Source organism: Coregonus lavaretus (assembly GCF_964263955.1).
Source record: "Coregonus lavaretus genome assembly, chromosome: 19".
NCBI classification, from domain to species: Eukaryota; Metazoa; Chordata; class Actinopteri; order Salmoniformes; family Salmonidae; genus Coregonus; species Coregonus lavaretus.
The window spans coordinates 21,840,821-21,858,224 of record NC_140006.1 but is presented as its reverse complement, the minus strand read 5'-3'; the positions used below and the strand labels follow the sequence as shown (position 1 = coordinate 21,858,224).

Here is a 17,404-nt window from a genome sequence, read left to right as displayed (position 1 = left end):
AAAAGCTGAATAATAGACTATTGTTTGGCCACTCCGAGAGGCTAAATTCTTGGCGGATTTGAGACCTACGCTTAAATTTTAACTCCCCATTTTTTTATTAACTGCCAAATGCTCTGTGGGCATGGGGTTGTGTGCGCACTCCAGACTTTGAGCCCAGACACATCACCCCAGCCCCACGCCCACCCCACTCCACCCTGAGCAACCAGGTCAGATTCCAACCCCAATGAAGAAGGCATAAACCAGCTGCCAGCAGGGGGCAGTGGATAGAATCTACGATGACCACCTGTGTGTGTGTGTGTGTGTGTGTGTGCGTGTGTGTGTGCGTGTGTGCATGTGTGAGCGTGCGTGCGTGCATGTGTATGTGATGGGAAACAGGCTGACATGTACTGCCTGTAATGTGGATGTCTAGGTCAGGATGCTCTGGCCCACAACATCCTGCTGTCCTTGTACAGAAATAATACATAAAACAGCAGACCTGTCTCTGCTCCAATAAGTGTTGCAGCTTTTTTACACACTGGGCAAAACACTCAAACTCACTCTATATAAATTGAACTGACAAGAGCATTAAGTGTATTCAGGAATTTTCTGAGAGAGCGAGGGAGGGGTAGTGGGAGAGATATAGCGCGAGTAGGGGAGTTCTAATCTAAAAACATGGGAATAGGCCAAAAACTGGGGGAGACAGAGAAAGAGAACTCAATTTTTAATACAGTGAATGTCTTGTCTGTTGGAGCTGGTGAAAAATACATGACCGTCCAGTTCATTTTACATCCCACCTTCAACGCTGGAGTCAATGGTGCCCTGAGGCAAGCGAGGCCATGAAGGAACAGAACAGGGCACCTCTATGGAAAGGCAATGTGCTGTTCTCTTTCTCATCCCACTAGATCACTACAGAGAGACGTCTAAAACTATTACCCCAGCCGATTCTGCTGCACAGCTAAGAGAAACACAATTCTCTCCAAGTGAACTCTCTTTGAATACTCATAATATTATAATTACATGTGTGGATTTAGTTCACTTAAATTGGACACATTATAAATACCCCCCCCCTTCTGTAAAATAAATTGAACACCCTCCCCCCTCATAGAATTAACTCTAAATAATGTTTACGACCACAGATAACAATAACTGTAGCGACCCTGTGTTTATAAACGTGGATATCGACTTTGCCACTTCAGCATGTTTTTGTGGCACAGTCGATGCCACGCAGGGCTACGGGCCAAAAGGTTGAGGGTTCGCCGACCATCACAGACGAGCTCACTTTCCCTGCCTGTTTCATTACACTACGATCAGAGCCGGCTGCAGACAATGATAATTATATAAAATATATGCAACAAATTTTCCAGCAACAGGTTTCTGTGCCAATGTACCACACAACCAATAAACAAAGCATACCAACATCGGGCACTTCAATATCATAGTTTGCATTTTCAACACCACAATAAATAGACTATGTCAATCTGGACAAACAGAACATACATCCCTCCTTACCGTGTACCCAGTACCGAAGGCTTGGCTTGACAATCTCCGAATGTCATTAAAATTTTGGTGTTTTGTAACAGATGTCTCTTTCCATTCATCACAGTTTGGATTGCACAGTTTGGATTGGTTGATTTTTTTTTTGTCAGTAAAAAAAAATATGCATATATACACAAAGATTTTTAAAGTGACCGGGATTGCACAATAAAGTCGGGGACTTATTTCCATTGTGGTCCCTATTTTTTTTTACATAAATAAATCTACAATTACATAGATACAGACACATTACACACATGCTCAACCTCCAGATAAGTATGAGGGGGGAGTTTAAGTACAATTCTTACAAGCTTGTTTGGCTGGTAGCTTATTTTTTAGATGTTTGGGGCTGTTGGTGAACCATGATGTGCAGTCATAATCAAAGTGACACTGGACTAGCGCACTTGCCAGAGTCTTTAGGGTGTCTATAGCTAGGATTCCATCCAATTGCGACAGATTTTCATGCAAATATTCTAGAATCTTCATAAAAACAGTATGGCATTTCAGTTTCCTTTAGGATAATTTGGCGCTGGACAACATGACAGGGAAGATTTTAATTTACCGGATATTTGAGAAATTGAATGGACATCAATATGCATTCAGATCCGACCTGGTGCAGCCAGCCCTATCAATAAACAAGGGATGTTGGCCAAATGAGCCACATTTACGTGACCTTAAAAACAGCCTATAACAAATTACAAAAAAACAATTCCTTGTGTTTCGATGTGTAGCATATGCAAAACTATATAGCCAATTCTTTATTGGTTTTTAGGCTACTTTCCTAAAACAATAATTGTTCATTTTATGGTTCAGCTGTCAGAGATTTGAGCACTAAATGTATCAGGGCATTGCATGCATAGGCCTATAGGCTTAGGTGTCCACTGTATGATATTTATATATATATATATATATATATATATATATATATATATATATATATATATATATATATATATATATATATTTTGTTAATTTTCTATCAGAATATTTTGTATAAAGATAAGCATTATATTGTTAGATTATAGGAGTAACTTTGGTAGGCCTGAAACAGTCTTCCTCACCTCAGGTTCAACTGCCGGAGTCAGTTGAAGCGCCAGGGCGCGCTGCCTTCACAGCATAGGCCTGCAGCAGCTAACGCTTAATAATAGCCACACCATACCAAACCTTCACAAATGTTTCTAAACTTTATTAGGATAATATCAAAAGTAAGTCAAGCCATTGTTTATAGAGAAAATATGAATAGAACAGTGAATGTAAACCTGTGCCCAATAAAAAACCACACAACCCTCCCCAAAGCAAAAAATTCAGTTTGACAACCCTCATTATTCAATTTCCCATTAACCTTTCATGTCTGTATGCGTCTGTTCTGTTTCAATCAATACTTCCATGAGTACAGGGAGCGAGATTAGCTAAATATACCTGAGCTAAATTCAAATGTGAAGCTTGCATCATCTGTTCAACTGCTTTCCTTTATTTTGAAGCATTCACTTCATTAAATGAAATATTCTTACCTCTACCCCTTACCCCAACCATGACCTTTAGAGTGTTTATGAAATCATTCTCTAAATCTTCCTGTGGCATTATTCTAGATGCAGATGTTTAACCGTGAGAAGATTAGTGTGTTTGTTAATTGTTTATTTTTTTACCTCGTTGATGAAGTCTCCGATGTCCCCGGGGTGCGGGGCTGCTGACCTTATGGGGTACTTGGGCTCGGGGTGCAGCGGCCTCTCGTCCATACGCCGGATCCCCACAGGCTTGATGGTGTCCGGCTCTATTGTGTCGGGCTGCTGGAGCTGGCTCAGGTCGTAATCCTGGAGGGGAGGGGGAGAGGAGGGACAGATGGGTGTCAGCAAGGAGCCAGAGACAAGTGAAGATCCACACAGAGCTGGGGAGAGGAGCTTGGCATGGGCATAACCCCCCACCCAGAACCAGAGCCATACACACATGGGCAGAACTCCTTACCTAGACCAATACACACATGGGAAGAACTCCCTACCTAGACCAATACACACATGGCCAGAACTCCCTACCTAGACCAATACACACATGGCCAGAACTCCCTACCTAGACCAATACACACATGGGCAGAACTCCCTACCTAGACCAATATACACATGACCAGAACTCCCTACCCAGACCAATACACACATGGGAAGAACTCCCTACCGAGACCAATACACACATGGATAGAACTCCCTACCTAGACCAATACACACATGGGCAGAACTCCCTACCTAGACCAATACACACATGGGCAGAACTCCCTACCTAGACCAATACACACATGGGCAGAACTCCCTACCTAGACCAATATACACATGACCAGAACTCCCTACCCAGACCAATACACACATGGGAAGAACTCCCTACCGAGACCAATACACACATGGGTAGAACTCCCTACCTAGACCAATACACACATGGGCAGAACTCCCTACCTAGACCAATACACACATGGCCAGAACTCCCTACCTAGACCAATACACACGGGCAGAACTCCCTACCTAGACCAATACACACATGGCCAGAACTCCCTACCTAGACCAATACACACATGGGCAGAACTCCCTACCTAGACCAATACACACATGGCCAGAACTCCCTACCTAGACTGTTACACACACAGTCAAAAGTTTGGACACACCTACTCATTCCAGGGTTTTTCTTAATTTTTTACTATTTTCTACATTGTAGAATAATAGTGAAGACATCAAAACTATGAAATAACACATATGGAATCATGTAGTAACCAAGTGTTAAACAAATCAAAATATATGTTTCAATTTAAGTCCATATTATAGCAAGAACAGCTCAAATAATCAAAGAGAAACAACAGTCCATCATTACTTTAAGACATGAAGGTCAGTCAATACGGAACATTTCAAGAACTTTTCAAGTTCCTTCAAGTGCAGTCGCAAAAACCATCAAGCGCTATGATGAAACTGGCTCAAATGAGGACCGCCACAGGAAAGAAAGACCCATAGTTACCTCTGCTGCAGAGGATAAGTTCATTAGAGTTACCAGCCTCAAAAATTGCAGCCCAAATAAATGCTTCACAGAGTTCAAGTAACAGACACATCTCAACATCAACTGTTCAGAGGAGACTGCGCGAATCAGGCCTTCATTGTCCAATTGCTGCAAAGAAACCGCTACTAAAGGACACCAAGAAGAAGAAGAGACTTGCTTGGGCCAAGAAACACAACCAATGGACATTAGACCGGTGGAAATCTGTCCTTTGGTCTGATGAGTCCAAATTTTAGATTTTTGGTTCCAATCACCGTGTCTTTGTGAGACGCAGAGTAGGTGAACGGATGATCTCCGCATGTATGGTTCCCACCGTGAAGCATGGAGGAGGAGGTGTGATGGTGTGGGGGTGCTTTGCTGGTGACACTGTCAGTGATTTATTTCGAATTCAAGGCACACTTAACCAGCATGGCTACCACAGCATTCTGCAGCGATACACCATCCCATCTGGTTTGCGCTTAGTGGGACTATCATTTGTTTTTCAACAGGACAATGACCCAACACACCTCCAGGCTGTGTAAGGGCTATTCGACCAAGAAGGAGAGTAACGGAGTGCTGCATCTGATGACCTGGCCTCCACAGTCACCTGACATCAACCAAATTGAGATGATTTGGGATGAGTTGGACCGCAGAGTGAAGAAAAAGCAGCCAACAAGCGCTCAGCATATGTGGGAACTCCTTCAAGAATGTTGGAAAAGCATTCCAGGTGAAGCTGGTTGAGAGAATGCCAAGAGTGTACAAAGCTGTTATCAAGGCAAAGGGAGGCTACATTGGAGAATCTGAAATATAATTTGTTTAACACTTTTTTGGTTACTACATGATTCCATATGTGTTATTTCATAGTTTTGATGTCTTCACTATTATTCTACAATGTAGAAAATAGTACAAATAAAGAAAAACCTTTGAATGGGTAGGTGTGTCCAAACCTTTGACTGGTACTGTATATCTGAGTGGGGTGGCAGCGTCTACATAACTGTGCATTGTTGTTACTGTTGCTACCCTGCATCATTAGAGCTAAAAATCCTATCAATGGGTGGACTTTAGACTGTTGGTCTAAGTATTACCACTTAGACAGTTAGCTGCATTTAACAATGTCCAGCTTCGGGGTCAAGGCTAAGGAACATAGCATCAGTCGACAACCCACTTGCAATAGAGCGGTGTTCTTCTGGAAGAGTGTGCAGGAAACTGTTCTGCTCTAATCAGGCCCCAGACACGGAATGGCGGATATGCATAAGCCATTACTAATCCTATTAACATTGCCAAGGCAACCTGACTGGCTCGCCGTTTGGTTTGTGCAGTGTCACAGGAGGAGAGAGAAGGAGGGGACAGAGCTGCAGAGAGAAGTTGACAGAGAGAGAAAGAAATGGAGAGAGAGGTGGCGAGAACAAGAACGAGAATGAGAGAGAAAGAGAGAGAGATGGAGAGCCATGGTGCGTTGTGATGTTGATGAGAAGACAGCAGTGAGGAGCTGGACTGATATGCTATCAGAGAGGATATGATGGAGAGAATGCCATGGGAGAATAGCTGTGTGCTTAATAAGCGTGAATGATGGAGTGTCCTTCTTTAGCAGATTTTCAGTAATCCATCCATCTCTAATATCCCCCTTCAATATTGTCCCTGCTCGCTTGCACACATAACTATGCACACACACACGTGCGCGCACACAAGCTTACACACACTCGCGGACACACAAATCCTAAGTGAGTATGCATGTCTAAAGATGGACAAATAAACACAAATACAGTAGATGACTTAAATACAAACATATAAATCGACACAAACACAAACACAACTACACATGTCGACACTCCAGTCCAGACACTCTTATAAACACGTATCTTACTTACTTACTTAGGCCTTTGTATTCCTTGTGGAACATAGGCCAACACATGTATCATGTTAATCTAGATTTAAACAAATGGATAATCTAAACAGACAGATTGACAGTGCACGTAAAACTAAAATTCCATGGGGAATCACCATGTCCCCTCTGGTTGACTGAAAGGGTCTGTCTGGAAGGGGACAATGGCAGTCATACATTCCAGAGCAGGATGCCATGTGTCCCCTCCAGCCTCCTCCTCCTCCCAGCCCACCTCCCTGTGACCCTTCTAGGACGTTCCACAGGGCCATCCCAGAGGTCAGAGCTTAGAGACAGAGAACTGCACCATATCATTACAGCCACATAGCCACAACTGGACAATGACGACATGCTATGCACTCAAGGGCACCATTCTTCACACATTACAGCCCCAAGCACCAACACACTGACATATCGTTTCCCCTGCCACGCCCGGACAACACATTGAATCACCAACATTGTGGCTGGACATTCCAAAGCAAAGGCCCCCACTTGATCCTACAATGGGTGGAGCTGGACAGTAAACAACAACAATATTGGATACACAAACTCCTCACGTAAGGGGAAGAATTTGTTAGGCCATATTTTCACTTCGAATATCTATTTAATATTCTGCTTGAAGCAAAGGTTTGACTGACGATGGCCCTGGTCTGCACCTATTGACTGACTCTGTGCCCTCCCTCCAAGAGGGAGACTTTAACAACAGGTTGTTGTTTTCCTCTCTTTTTGTCTTTTCACAACTGAATGAGGAATTAGGACACCTGCTGTGGTTGCATAAACAGGTTTGTTCTGTCAAGACAAAATAGTCTGGTGGTAATTGAATAAAAGTGTCTTTAAGCTATTATGTTTGTGTGGCCTCAAAAAATAAGCATTTCCATCTGTATTTGGAACAACTATATCATATACAGCTTTCCTCTGTGGTCCTTTGAAAAACTTGACAAAGACGTGCTTCAGTTTGAGATTGCATTTATGAGCAGGCAGGGCTAGAAAACACTCATTACAATGGCGTTTCTCTATCAAGTTACAAAACTTTAACTTCCACAGAAGTTTCTGGAATTGGATATTCTTTCCACACCACATTATTCTTCACTTCCCACACAGCCAGTGAGCAAGGGGCTGATCAGCTGTCTCCTCTTGGTAGAATGAGTGCCCCACGGACTAATAAAAACCCAGGCAATGGCAGTCAGAAACTACAATAATATACTCAGAGAGCGCCGAGCGGCCAATGGTCTGACACTTCAATTTCCTCCCCAGCGGGAGAGATAGGGAGAACAGAGGTGAGGCATTATATAGTCCACATCACTGGGACAGTCCGGTTAATTTTTTACCCAACACACACCACCGACTGACTGACTTCCAGATTCCATAGACAAGACCATTTCCTTCTGACATCCAGCCCTCCTCCTCCACTCAGAATTCAGATTTTCTTTAGATAAATCTGAATTCTGTTACCCCCCCCCTTCTACAGTCTTTGTGGAGTGTTATATCACAGTGTCTTCAGAAATCACTGTGCGTGCGTGTGTGTGTATGTCTCCCTCCTACCCAATCGCTGGCAGATGTGTAATGGTTTCCCAGTCATATCGTTACCTTTAGATGGAGCTTAATTATTACACAGTAGCAGATGTCTGTCTCCAAATTACATTATCCCTGCAATTATCAGCCTCAGAGGCCAATTTAGGACTGAACACTGCTACCACCTCACACTCATCTCCAGTCTACACTACCTATGCCAGTGTGTGGAGTCCCTCACAGAATGGGCCCATGGCATGAACACATTTGTAGAAGATATTAACAGACATTTACGAAATGATTCCATTGAATTAACTGAAGTTCATTATAATAAGTGCGGTTTTATGTGTATATATGAGGATGTCTTGTGTGTGTGTCTGTGTGTATGTGAGTGTGTGTTTCAATGTGTATGTGTGTGTGTGTGTCTATCTGCATGTGTGTGTGTGTTACTCCACCTGGTCCTCCTCTCCACCTCCCTCCTCGTCGTACTTCAGGATGTTGTCTCTGACGTCGTCCTCCGGGTCAATGAGCAGCTGCTTGGCCTGACGCTCCTTATCACGACGCTTCATCCATACCACAAACAACAACACCAGAACTACAGAAGGAGGGAGGGAGGGAAAGAGTGAGAGAGATCCCATATTACAAAACATAATAACTGACATATTTTGTATACACATGTAATCCAATCCATAATTTAGAGCTTGCCTCGAGCCTGATCTGGGTTATCTTTTGGGTAATCCTGAAATAATCTACTTGTATCTCTTGGGCATGATGTTTAGCTCCCTTCATAATTCCGGTGGCAGTGTTTGGGGATGGCAAGGGATGGCATTTTATCTTGTGTGTGTGTGGTGGGTGGGGTGGTGGGGACACTGGTGTCTGGTGTGTGTGTGTTTGTGTGAGTGTGAGAGTGTGTATGCGCGCGCGAGCATGCGAGAGGGCAGGGTTGCACTCACTGAGGAGGATGATGATGCAGAGCAGGATGGCGATGATGGCGCCCGTGCCCAGCCCTGCGGCGATGATGTGCTGCTGGTCGGTGCAGTCCCCGTTGTGGTCACACTGGCACACCTTGACCCGCAGGTAGGAGGTGTTGGACATGGGCAGGTTGCCAGAGTCAGTGATGATGATGGGGATCTCGTAGATGCCCCTTTCCAGGAAGCCGATCTTCAGGCTCAACTGGGCATAGTCACCTGGGAGAAGGAGGGAGACGGGGGAGAGGGAGGGAGGGAGGGAGGGAGGGAAAGAGACATAAAGGAAGGGAAAGTTCATTACTAATCCCTCCGGACTTAGTCCCGGAGTGTAACTTCTGGGAAAAGAGATACACTACATGGCCAATAGTATGTGGACACAAACATCGAACATCTCGTTCCAAAATCATGGGCATTAATATGTAGTTAGTCCCCCCTTTGCTGCTATAACAGCCTCCACTCTTCTGGGAAGGCTTTCCACTAGATGTTGGAACATTGCTGCGGGGACTTGCTTCCATTCAGCCACAAGCGCATTAGTGAGGTCGGGCACTGATGTTGGGCGATTAGGCCTGGCTCGCAGTCGGCGTTCCAATTCATCCCAAAGGTGTTTGATGGGGTTCAGGTCAGGGCTCTGTGCAGGCCAGTCAAGTTCTTCCACCCCGATCTCGACAAACCATTTCTGTATGGACCTCGCTTTGTGCACGGGCACATTGTCATGCTGAAACAGGAAAGGGCCTTCCCCAAACTGTTGCCACAAAGGTGGAAGCACAGAATCGTCTAGAATGTCATTGTATGTTGTAGAGTTAAGATTTCCCTTCACTGGAACTAAGGGGCCTAGCCAGAACCATGAAAAACAGCCCCAGACCAGATTATTCCTCCTCCAACAAACTTTACAGTTGGCACTATGCATTCGGGCCGGTAGCGTTCTCCTGGCATCCGCCAAACCCAGATTTGTCTGTTGGACTGCCAGATGGTTAAGCGTGATTCATCACTCCAGAGAACGCGTTTCCACAGTTCCAGAGTCCAATGGTATCGAGCTTTACACCACTCCAGCCAACGCTTGGCATTGTGCATGGTGATCTTAGGCTTGTGTGCGGCTGCTCGGCCATGGAAACCCATTTCATGAAGCTCATGACGAACAGTTATTGTGCTGACGTTGCTTCCAGTGGCAGTTTGGAACTTGGTAGTGAGTGTTGCAACCGAGGACAGACCATTTTTACACGCTACACGCTGCAGCACTTGGCGGTCCTGTTCTGTGAGCTTGTGTGGCCTACCACTTCGTGGCTGAGCCGTTGTTGCTCCTAGACGTTTCAACTTCACAATAACAGGACTTACAGTTGACTGGGGCAGCTGAAAGTCACTGAGCTCTTCAGTACGGGCCATTCTACTGCCAATGTTTGTCTATGGCGATTGCATGGCTGTGTGCTCGATTTATACACCTGTCAGCATGGCGGAAATAGCCAAATCCACTAATTTGAAGTAGTGTCCACATGTTTTTGAACAGCATGAATTCCAATACCTGGAAATTGTGTCAGCATATCTAATCCAAAATATGGTCAGGATTTAGATTTTGAGTTTATAAACCCACTGAAGACCTTTTTGATAATGCCGCTTAGGCTAAACCTCCCCCCAGCTCCTATAATCCATATGGCTGTTATCCTATTAAGTTAGTTATTCATTTACTGCGGTTTCCACTCACATCTAATCGCTATCAACGCACAACAAATGAGTAATTCCTCCATTATTTTGTTTGTATAATTAGCATAATCAATTAGCGAGCTGATTGATAAAACAAAGGCCTGTTATTAATCTCTTTTATAATATAGTGTCTTAATATAGGCCTTGTGAGGCACGCACACAGAGCATTGTCTATTGTTATACGCTCGTAGAAAAAAAGGGATCCAAAATGGTTCTTCGGCTGTCCCCATAGCAGAACCCTTTTGGGTTCCATGTAGAACCCTCTGTGGAAAGAACCCTTTTAGGTTCCAGATAGCACCTTTTTTCTAAGAGTGTAGGTCACTGCTCTTGGTCCTATGGAGAGCCAGAAACCTCATGGACATGATGCCCATACCGTACTGCCTCTAAACCAGTGCCAAGCACAAACAGTCCCAAACCATATAGTGTTATTATCACCATCCAAATAACCAGGACCACACAGTACTGGTGGTTCTCCATTCTCGCTGGCAGTTGTAAACCACTGGCAGTTGATTGATGAATGTCCACTCACCTGGTGACCCAGGTCTAAATCAGTCTCTGATTACATGGGAAGAATGAAAACCAGCAGTATTGCCGACCACATCCCTGATCTACAGTGTTTTGCTTGTTTAATTGTTTTTATTGTTGTGTCTTACCACTGAGCCGTGTGATGGTCCAGTTTCTCCTGACGTCTGAGGGCCTGTTGGCCAGCTCGAACGCGAAGGGTCCGGCGTTGGGGTTGAGGTCTCCGTCCAGCGCTGTGATGTTGATGCCGTTGGGCTCGGGTTTCTCGCACATCTCGGTCTCCTGGGGGTAGACGTGGGGCGCATTGTCGTTGATGTCCAGCAGGGAGATCTGCAGGGTGCCTGTACCGCTCGCTGGGGGGACGCCTGGATGGGACATCACACACAGACAGGGAAGGACGCACACACACACACACACATAAACATCTTAGAATACATAATAACGATAAGGGGAAATATACCATTGAAGTGATCTTAATGCATGATGTCTCGCTGCATGTTTGGTAATACATAACGTCCTTATCCTGAGCCTTGTGCTTGGTGCAAAAGTAAGGCAGAGAGGAGCAGCAGCAGCCAGTCTGCAGGGACAGGACCCCTCCAGACTGCATACTGATCTGAGGAGCGGAGCTCCTCTCTCTCCAGGGGCGAGGGTGGGGGATATAATGCAACGTTTGGGGAATGGAGGGAGGAGCAGAGGAGCTGTGCATGTGTGTGTATGTGTGTGAGTGTGTGATCTGAAGAGAGTGTATATTCCTGATGAAGAGGGAGGCCACAGGGTGAGAATACTAAAGCAGACAGACAGAGAAGAGCCCACTGTCGCTGCCTTAGCCCCGGAGACCCAGAGCCTCAGCCCCTCTATGTATTAATGGGGCTAAGAGGCTTTTTTGCCATTCAGGCCACGCTCAAATGAGCTACTCATCTAATCCTGACCTATTAATGCTGAGAAACCTCTTTATTGGGAGAGTTTCTAAGCCTATTGGCCTGTGCTGTGCTCCGTGGAACAGGCTAAACCTGAACAGAGGTAAATCCAGTCAGGGAAAGAGAGAGGAGAGAGGTGAACACGTCCACAGTGTGGTTGGTAGGTCTGGGCTCGCTCTGAAACATTAACTTCGGTTGCTACGTTGGTGTCAGGCACAATGTTAACCTTGAACAAGGCAGCTATGTGTGAGATTTTTGCCTGCTAAAAACAATATTCTCCTAGGCTACTTGGCTATACATCGGGAAGCAGATATTAGCGCCTGGTGGCTAGGCTAAGTACCATTGTCAGATGCCAAGAAGGTGGCGCTGTACATGTTGTCCTTCACGTAGGGCGACTCGCGGTCCAGGACAGCGATGGTTGTGATGCGCCCGGTGTTAGGGTCGATTCTTAGCCAGTTGGCTGGGTCTGAGAGCCTGGAGTATCTGAGAATAGAGAGGACGAAAGAAGATACAAGATGTTCATTCAAACCTTACGTGTTCGTTTATTATTATTATTATTATTATTATTATTTTATTTTATGCAGACTTATACATTCAAGGCTAAAGGTGGTGAACGTTCAACAAAAGAAAGATACGTATCTTACTGAGGATGGGAGTGTTTTTATTGGCATAAGGGCAGTCAGTGATTGAGGAAACTGCATGAAAAGCTTTGTATGAATACAGCTATTTAGTATCATTATTACCTAATGCTTTGCGGCATGAATCTATCAGGGTCCTGTGCTGTGAAGGTGGTCAGTGTAGATTCTGCTAACATCCCCTCCTCCAATTTGATGAGTTTGGGGTTGGGGTCGAAGTAGGGGCTCTCGTTGACATCGATGACCCTGATGGAGACCGTGGCGGTGGACTGGCGAGGGGAGTGGATACCCCGGGCGAGAGACACCTCATTCACCGCTACCACCGTCAACATGTATGTCCTGCTGATCTCATAGTCGATTGGCTGGAGGGAGGAAATGCAACAGTATGTAAGTATGTTCCATGGACTGTAAGGGAATGGATCGATAAAGTATTTATTCTGTTATTTTTTTATCAATAAAGTACTCTTCTTCTTCTAATGCAATGAGGAAAAGAGCCCAGAAGAAGTCAGCCAGGGGATACTGTAGTTAGTTGTACTACTACTGCAGAGAAATTATTATTCAATTACTTTACACACACGCGGTGGTATTTAATTAAACACATGGTATGCACCTCTGTTCTCTCTACTAAAGACGACACTCAGCTTACAAACATACAAGAGCATAATAAACTACTTTTTTGAAAGAGCTGAGTCTTAGCTATTAAAAATAAGTGGCTCCCCTGGGAGATACGGGAGTGGAGGGAAGGGGATTGGGGGGATGGATTAAGTCTGAGGGTGTGGCAGTCTGTCTCACCTTGACAACGGTTACCAGGCCCTCGTTAGTGGTGGGATCGGTTGGCACGGAGAACCTGCCGGTGGGGTCGCCCCCAGTGATCTTGTAGACGGCGTTCCACGCTGGCGTGTTGGGCTGGTCTTTGTCCGTCACCGTCAGGTTGGCCACGATGACATTCACCCGGTTCTCAGGCACCTCTCCAAAGAACTACATGAATAAAAGATGGAGGATGGGACAGAGAGCAGTTACACATAATGCTGCGCCAGCGGAAAACACAGGCTCCGTGCTCCAGCTCTACACATCCAACTCCTAATTTCAAGTAAATAAATGTCCACAGCAACTTATCATGTTATCATCGCCATCTTGGTCTGATAGCAAAACAATACCATTACATTACACAAGGGCCAATGTATCGCTCACAAATACATCAAGCACCTCTCTCTGCTCTGCTCTCTCTGCCTGCCTGATGTACTCAAAGTGTCAGTACTTACATGTGGGTTGTTCCATATGATTTCAATCACTTTTTGGATGCACCCCTTTTGATTTGAATGAACCTTTTTATACATATTTGCCCATAGTAGAAGTGGTCAGAAAGTAACTTTTTGGACCTGAATGCCGAAACATTTAGGCAATAGATGTGCTCAAAGTTGACCCGGTTTGCATACCCCACCCTATCATGAGACATCCAGTCCTTCATCACTGGAAAGTATGAATGGTTAAGTTTGATATCATTTAAAAAGCTTACAAACAGGGTTGTACAACTATTTTATAATTTCTTGAAAATAAATGTTTGAATAACAATTATGTAATTTTTTTGCCTTTAACGTCAATTATCTAAAAACGCGTAAACTGCTATATAATTATTTATTTCGCATTTGTTGTAACTTAGACCCTATTTTACATAATCTGAGGTATTTGTGTTGTGCCCGTCATCGGTTGAGACACAACCTGCTCTGCCTGGTTCTTTACAGTGCTATGACTGGGCACAGAGTGAATCACACAGTGTGGTGTAATGCAGAGATGTGAAGCTATGTTCTTTCTTACCATCTCGGCAGTGAACTCTGGTGGGTTGTCGTTGATGTCGGTCACTTTGATGACGGCCGTGGCAGTGTTGGACAGGCCGTACATGGGGTTGCCCTCCATGTCTGTGGCCTGGATGATCAACGTGTACTGAGGCACTTTCTGCATGAAAAAAAATAAAGAAAACAGACATGTTGAAAAATAATCCACACCTAAACCTTTTGTTGAGCCTTGTGTACAGTATAAATTGGATCTTACATAAACCAAAATAATGATCCTTGTAAATTTCTCTCCCATTATTTTTTCCCCAATTCTCCTCTTAACCCGCTAGCTTTCAAACCACAACGAGGAATCCTAGTTATTCTCACAATGATCAAGTCTACATCAATTCCCTGTAGAGAGAGAAAGGAACAATAGAAGTCAGCTTGCTGTGGGAGTGCAACACTTCCACTCTGTGTAGCATCATGGTGCACGATGGGTAATCCCACTGTAACAAATGACTCCCTTCACATTAAAAGCTACTCAGGCGACGGACCAGTTCCTAGGTAATGAGAATCGGGCAAATTACTTTCATGGTGGCAAATGCTGTACATATAACAGCAGCCATGAGGCAAACTTGATTGAGTGGGCCAGCTATCCATATTGCCTTCGCCAGAATTGCACCAATTGGCTTTGTTTTTTCCCTTCGACTTATATATTTATTCCGTAATTTTTCCCCTCCGTCTTCCTTCCAGTAAAAGCAAGGCCATCGCCATGCAATTAAATAGGAGTGTTACCATTAACAGCAATGGGGAGAGAAACATTTAGCTGCTCAATGATGCATGTTGCGTCCATGTTAGAGTAAATAAGTACGAAGCGGGTGATGAGTCAATTTCTGGGCTTCGTTGGTAAAATGGTAATCGGGCATACTTAGCAAACTTCATTAGTTTTGAGACACACTAAAGATTATCAGCAGCAAAAACAACTCAAAACTTTGCGGTTCTGTTTGTCTGCAATCTACAGCTCATTTAGGTAAACAAAGGAAAATATATCTTGATGTATGCGAGTTAGCGGAACGCCAAGCAGTGAAGGAGGAGCACATATGAATGAATGTGATAATGGGACTGTAACTTTAATGCTACTGCAATGGGATTTAATAGGTGAGCACACACACACAAACTGCTGTATTGCGTACCTCTCTGTCCAGGCCGGCTGCGACGGTAATAATGCCTCCTGTCTTGTTGTTAATGGTGAACATGTTGGATGTCGGGCTCTCGGGATTCTGGGATACGATCTTGTAGCGCAGCATCCCATTGGCTGTTTTGGGGTCGTCTTTGTCAACAGACGTTACTGTCATAACAAAGGTCCCTGAGAAATGACAAGAGAGACAGAAGATGCAAATAGGGAATTTAACAAGGACCTTTAAAAAGGTATAACCTTGTTTTATTTCAGTACTGCATTTAATTGATCTAATACAGTCATTACACTAATGTTACTTCCCTACTATGAGGATCCACTGACTAACATGGAGCATAGTCGAAACACAGCCTAAATAAAAGCTTTGGCTTCGTCTGAAATGTTGACAATGCACTTCCACAAGAGAATACTTACTATTGGCAGAGATCTTATCCATATCGAACCACAGCCAAATTAACAAAATGATTACCCCTGTGATTCATCAATGCCGTTTGATGTAGTAATAGTCTAGTGGCACAGTGGGCCAGAGGCTGGAAGGTTAGTCTGGGCTCCTACCTGGTTTGGAGCCTTCGGGAACGGTGCCGTTCCAGATCTGATGGATGAACTCTGGCCGGTTGTCGTTCATGTCAATCACATTGATCACAATGTCGATGGGGCTCTCTACCTGGTTACCATTCAGATCCACAGCATGGGCTCTCAGCTGTAGGGAGACACCAGGGAGATATCAGCACTCAGCTGGTTGTGGTGGACACACATGCATACGCACGCACACATCCACGCATATACTTATTCATCCAGGCATACCATAACCAGAAAACAGAAAACATACCAAATTCATAGCAATGTAAGAACCATAAGCTAACACACTCCAATTTGCCAAAGCAGAACTTTGGCATTGTGATGGCTCTCTCCCTTACCTCTTTCCAGTTCTCTCAGATAAAAATAATGAGCCCAGAAATGTGCCTTTCAATTCTGTTAATGTTTGTTTCTTCACAGCGCAGCGCTTCCACCGATGCCCACTCCATTATCCAATTTACTGCTTTTACTGTCTGCCCACAGTCTAATACAAGTCTCACCCTGAATCAAATCAATAGCATTGGTTGCTAGACATATCACAACTCCCAAACAATGACCACTGACGTTTAATTAAATAGTTATGAGTGGGTCATGATATCCCTGGAGGTTATCATTACTTGTAAAATAGCTGCTTCTTTAAACAAATGCATTCACACGTTGAATCTTTCAAATTCTCAGACGGATAAGTCAGAGTTCCGGAATGCCTCCCAAACCCCCCAACCCCCCAACCCTCTCTAGTGTACACTATTGAGGAGTGTTTGGACTACCAAGGGACCTTGAACACATGCCATTCAGCCTCCTGGAATGTACAGAATGTATGTATAAGCCAAATAGGACGCATACTGTACATCTCGATAAAGAGGGCTTAATGCTTGGTACTCTGTTTAGAAACCTTTTACTGTGTCACGACTTCCTCCGAGGCTGCCTCCTTTCCTTGTTCGGGCAGGCTTCGGCGTTCGTCGTCTTCTAGCCACTGTCGCTCCTCATCTCATCATTCCATTTGTTTTGTCTTGTTTATTACACACACCTGGTTCATATCCCCTCATCAGTACCTGTATAAGTGTTCCCTCTGCACCCTTGTCTTTGTGTGTGATTGTTTATTGTGGAGGAGAGAGAAGCTCGGTGGAGCTCCGTGTATTTTGTATCGCCGGGAATATTCCCCGTGTGCCTTGTATTTTCCAGTGCGCCTGTTTTGCGCACTGGAGTGTTTTTACGCATTAC

At 44.5% G+C, this 17,404-nt stretch overlaps 1 pseudogene across 1 annotated transcript in view; it reads right to left on the bottom strand.

Moving 5' to 3' along the window:
* Positions 1-17,404, bottom strand: part of LOC311146599 (cadherin-2-like) — a 101,884-nt pseudogene that overhangs the window by 1,362 nt on the left and 83,118 nt on the right. Inside the window, exons 6-15 of the transcript XR_014615611.1 lie at positions 16,163-16,307; positions 15,606-15,778; positions 14,456-14,593; positions 13,433-13,618; positions 12,749-13,002; positions 12,346-12,488; positions 11,220-11,453; positions 8,857-9,090; positions 8,359-8,498; positions 3,159-3,323 (exon numbers count right to left, since the gene is read on the bottom strand). The product of XR_014615611.1 is annotated as a cadherin-2-like (transcript). The remainder of the gene's footprint in view (positions 1-3,158; positions 3,324-8,358; positions 8,499-8,856; positions 9,091-11,219; positions 11,454-12,345; positions 12,489-12,748; positions 13,003-13,432; positions 13,619-14,455; positions 14,594-15,605; positions 15,779-16,162; positions 16,308-17,404) is intronic.